Genomic DNA, 5,607 nt, shown 5'->3' on the forward strand with positions numbered 1-5,607 from the left:
GTTGTCAGGGTGTTCTGAGTGGTTGCTAAGGCATTGTCAGGGTGTTCTGGTTGTTATGGCATTGTCAGGTTGTTCTGAATGGTACGGCATTGTCAGGGTGTTCTGGTTGTTAGGGCGTTGTCAGGGTGTTCTGAGTGGTTGCTTGGTGCGTTGTCAGGGTGTTCTGGTTGGTATGGCATTGTCAGGGTGTTCTGGTTCTTAGGGCGATGTCAGGATGTTCTGGGTGGTTGCTAGGGCGTTGTCAGGGTGTTCTGAGTGGTTGTTAGGGCATTGTCAAGGTGTTCTGAATGGTAGGGTGTTGTCAGGGTGTTCTGGTTGGTAGGGCGTTGTCAGGGTGTTCTGGTTGTTAGGGAGTTGTCAGGGTGTTATGAGTGGTTGCTAGGGCGTTGTCAGGGTGTTCTGGTTGTTATGGCATTGTCAGGGTGTTCTGGATGGTACGGCATTATCAGGGTGTTCTGGTTGTTAGGGCGATGTAAGGATGTTCTAAGTGGTTGCTAGGGCGTTGTCAGGGTGTTCTGAGTGGTTGCTATGGCGTTGTCAGGGTGTTCTGGTTGTTAGGGCGTTGTTAGGGTGTTCTGGTTGTTAGGGCGTTGTCAGGGTGTTCTGAGTGATTGGTAGTAGTGGGGGAATCATTTAGATTCTCTTAATTCGATTCAAATTGATTCTCGAATCTGAATCAAATTTCTATATGATATACACATAGATTTAATTCTAACCTTTAATTTTATGTAACTAAAATTTACATGGAGCTGAAACTATAAAGGCACCCATCTTTTGCATCATTAAAATGTGATCGGTTTATGTGAGCATCAAGTTGAGAGTCGTATTGAATCAAAATAAGTGATTATTAGCAGGTTTGGATTGGATTTGGATTGGACACCTCTGCATTATCAATATTTAGTGATTTAGCCTCAGATACAGGATATGCCATTATAGATCGTGTCTAAGGTCTGACTCTGAATTGCAGTGAAATCCCTCCTGATTCTCCAGGATGGTGTTTGGCTGCAGGACAGTGATCTGTTGAGCCAAATAAGAGACCTTAACCTGTTACGACTGTGAAATCTCCCTATATGGAGACCAGCAGCCAAGGAAACACATCTGGAACACTCAAAATACAGCATGAATCAGCATCTAAACCAGACTGAGGTTCTGTTCCAAACCCTAGTGAGCTCCCTACACGAGCAGCTGCATACTAACTCAAATCAAACCTCATTAATAAAGCTGACGCGATTCATGTGAACAAATGATTCCAGCAGACATCAGCATACACACAATAGTCTAACAAGCATAAAAATATAAAACAAAAATAAATAATAAATACATTTTATTACGTACAACAACTATTTTCCACCAATAATTTGACTTTTCTTCCATTTTTGGACCAAATTCTATTTATAATCATAATTCTGTCAGACACAAATTATGTATAAACTAGTATTATTATTAAAATTCATAATCAACATTTCTCTCCTTTTTTCCACTGTAGTTACAGTGCATTATAGGATTGCCTTGGTATTTGAAGGAATGTGTAATAGTTCCTTTAAATTTGGCCAAAATAAGGCACCGCAATCTGAAGCATGCCTGTGATGCCTTAAAATGCATCCTATTTAGGCTGCACACTAGTTTTTGGAACAGAACCACATTGTTAAGATAAAAAGGTACATTCTATTCTTATAAAGACTAGAATTACACTTGGCAACCACAATGCATTGTGAGGGTGAGTTGCACGTCTTCAAAAATCTAGTTTGTTAGATTAAAGCCACAAAGTAAACTTGAGGTTGTGAAAGCGATGGTGTAAAACTCACAGACCCTATTAATACACCAAACAGCTGCCTGGCCGGGCAACATGTCCCAGAAGCACAGGGTGGGCACCGTGCCCTCTGACACTTGTGACGCCTCTTTAGTGCCCTTGAAAGTGGACATGGCTGAGAGGTTCACTACAGAGTCTTCAACACAGCCAGACTGACCACAAAACAATAACAGTCGCATAACAGCAGCACGTCAATAAGCCATTTACAGTCGTGCATGTATTTTGTTGACTGTATGTTAACTGCATTATGCATTTGTCACAATATTCACTGTATTTCTGATAGTGTGAAAGAGCCTATATAAGTACTGTGGATTGCACCATAGCACATTTACATTGCAATACCATGATACTGATTGATTACAACAGAATATACAATGATATTTAAATGATCCTACATGCTACATGTCCAAAAACCCATGGTAAGTTTTTGTGGGATCTCCAACCAAAGAAACTAAAGCAGATTAATATTCAAATAATGCAATCTCGCTCTCTGCATATACTGTAAGCATATTATATTAGTAGCCTAATTTTTAACTTGCAATGTAAAAAACGCCGAATAGCCCTATAGTTCTGCATTAATTAACAAATAAATGCATAACGTTATAAAATCAATGTTAAATTATTTGTCATTAGATCACTTTCAAGACATTTTAAAATGATTCCTATACTCATTTACCATGATATTTAAAGGGTCCTGCCATGGTAAGCTTTTGCTGAAACTCTTCTAAGCATCTAATATTAATGTAAAAACTGTTGAATATCGTTCTGTACATTCAACACGTTATGAAATCATTAATAGTTTTCGACGAGTTCAGCACTGAGACTGATTTCACAGTTACTACGCTTATGAAACAACACCCCATGGTAAGTTTTTGTGGGATCTCCAACCAAAGAAACTAAAGCAGATTAATATTAAAATAATGCAATCTCGCTCTCTGCATATACTGTAAGCATATTATATTAGTAGCCTAATTTTTAACTTGCAATGTAAAAAAACGCCGAATATCCCTATAGTTCTGCATTAATTAACAAATAAATGCATAACGTTATAAAATCAATGTTAAATTATTTGTCATTAGATCACTTTCAAGACATTTTAAAATGATTCCTATACTCATTTACCATGATATTTAAAGGGTCCTGCCATGGTAAGCTTTTGCTGAAACTCTTCTAAGCATCTAATATTAATGTAAAAACTGTTGAATATCGTTCTGTACATTCAACACGTTATGAAATCATTAATAGTTTTCGACGAGTTCAGCACTGAGACTGATTTCACAGTTACTACGCTTATGAAACAACACGATGAAAGACTCAAATCGAGAATATAGAAAGAAAAGCACATAATAAAAGAGAAGTGATGAAAGCAGTGAAGTTTCGTACCGTTCCGAGTGTGTTTGGTCCTCGCGAGCGTCTGAAGACCTGCGGCTCTCAGGAGACTGTAGGCTCGCGCGTCTCCACCCCTGAGACACGTGGATTAATCATCGGTCCTAATTACATTACATTTACATAATTATCAATATCAGCTATTGCATTTATTACAGTTCAACGAATTTGAGTTTGAAACAAATTAAAGGAGTGTTTAAGTGTGGTTGCAGTAGCGCGTGACGTTAGTACTGCTGTCGAAATGCGGTAGTGACGTCACACTCAAAATCAGTAAGACTCACCCAAATAATTATTAAAAAAAACAACCTAGTTCTGCATTAATTAACAAATAAATGCATAACGTTATAAAATCAATGTTAAATTATTTGTCATTAGATCACTTTCAAGACATTTTAAAATGATTCCTATACTCATTTACCATGATATTTAAAGGGTCCTGCCATGGTAAGCTTTTGCTGAAACTCTTCTAAGCATCTAATATTAATGTAAAAACTGTTGAATATCGTTCTGTACATTCAACACGTTATGAAATCATTAATAGTTTTCGACGAGTTCAGCACTGAGACTGATTTCACAGTTACTACGCTTATGAAACAACACGATGAAAGACTCAAATCGAGAATATAGAAAGAAAAGCACATAATAAAAGAGAAGTGATGAAAGCAGTGAAGTTTCGTACCGTTCCGAGTGTGTTTGGTCCTCCCGAGCGTCTGAAGACCTGCGGCTCTCAGGAGACTGTAGGCTCGCGCGTCTCCACCCCTGAGACACGTGGATTAATCATCGGTCCTAATTACATTACATTTACATAATTATCAATATCAGCTATTGCATTTATTACAGTTCAACGAATTTGAGTTTGAAACAAATTAAAGGAGTGTTTAAGTGTGGTTGCAGTAGCGCGTGACGTTAGTACTGCTGTCGAAATGCGGTAGTGACGTCACACTCAAAATCAGTAAGACTCACCCAAATAATTATTAAAAAAAACAACCAATAATCCACTTATACCCACAGGGTCACTTTTTTTAAAGGCGAGACACTGCAGGCAAAAACACAGTTTTTTCATGCACCTGTCAATTTTAGTATTTTTTCAGACTAATGGAAAATACACCTTTAAGTGTTTCTTTTATAACGCTTTATCTATTTCTGTCGGTAGATTTCTATTATAATGCATATCTGTTGGCTGTTTTCTCAAAATGAGATTTTTCTCCTGCACTGAGCCATAAATCTCCACTTCAGCAGCACATGCACACACCAAACTTTACAGGTTTATTACTATTTATATTCTGAAGGTTTTGTTCATATAGGCTATAATTTACCTATACAACATTTAGTTTCTAAAAAAAAAAAAAATGCTAATTTTTTTTTTTTTTTACTGGCGTGATTTTTGATGGCTTTTCTTATGGAGTGATAAAAAGAAGTGTCCAAAGTCCCATCTGTTAAAACCTTTGAGGCTAATATTGTCAAACAAGAATTTAGAGCCTGGCTTCATCCAATGTTGAGATTTTTGTTCTAGAAATGTATGCAAATGAGCGCACATTTAACACGCATTTCACGCGCTCTCACGGCACACATTGTACTTCTCACGCTGAGAAATAGAGAAATCAGGGATGACTTGTCCTGCTATAATTAATGGATGAACACGGAGGGACGTTCTCTGCCGAGTTCACAGCTGTCTCGAGTTATACAGAGTTAAATGACACCGACCAGCCAATCAGAAATGAGAATGTTGTTGTTTCCGGGTAAATTACGTGATCCCTCTGCAAGCGCAACATGGATGCGCGCTATATATATATGCTTGTATTAATTTTGCGTTTTTGTTGTTGCTGTTGTTCTGTTTTGCATGCTTTGAGATGTGCAACGTTTCCCTGTTTGCATTGTGCCTTTGTGTGATGGAACTGAATAAAGGGGGGGAAATAAATAAATAAATAAAAACATGAGCGTAGGTTGGGAGAGCAAGACCCGATGAATGCTGTAGGCAACTTTTTTTCTTTTTCTTTTTTTAAGCATTTTGAGATTCCTGGACGAAACCACTTGCTTGTGATCAAAGATAGTGAGATCTGATGTTGTGGAATATAGCCAGATTCGTGCTAAATTATTATTGATGCAGTCAAAAAGTCTCCAGCTGCTTTGCCACCAGAAGCTTTAACTTAGCTTTGGCTCCCAGAAACTAAGGAAAGTACAAGCGGTGTTATAACAATGGGTAAATCCGATAAAAGACAGACAAATTAATCCAAATAAAAATAAATTGTTTTATATATTTATATTTGATATGTTTTATATATTGGCCCCAAACGAGCCAACTGAACAGCAGTACTCAATGTACATACTGTACACATACAGTAGGATTGCAGAACTTGCTGTGTGTGTGTGTGTGTGTGTGTGTGTGTGCGTGTGTGTTTGTGTGTGTGAAC

General features: G+C 37.7%; 1 long non-coding RNA gene across 1 annotated transcript in view; it reads right to left on the reverse strand.

Annotated features, from left to right (window-relative positions):
* The window catches only part of LOC107730028 (uncharacterized), an 11,510-nt gene extending 8,081 nt beyond the window's left edge, over positions 1 to 3,429 (reverse strand). The window contains exon 1 of the long non-coding RNA XR_001638643.1: positions 3,194 to 3,429. This is a non-coding gene — a long non-coding RNA (uncharacterized LOC107730028). The remainder of the gene's footprint in view (positions 1 to 3,193) is intronic.
* Positions 3,430 to 5,607: the final 2,178 nt, after the last annotated feature.

Source organism: Sinocyclocheilus rhinocerous, unplaced genomic scaffold, assembly GCF_001515625.1.
Source record: "Sinocyclocheilus rhinocerous isolate Xijiao unplaced genomic scaffold, SAMN03320098_v1.1 scaffold1690, whole genome shotgun sequence".
Lineage (NCBI taxonomy): Eukaryota > Metazoa > Chordata > Actinopteri > Cypriniformes > Cyprinidae > Sinocyclocheilus > Sinocyclocheilus rhinocerous.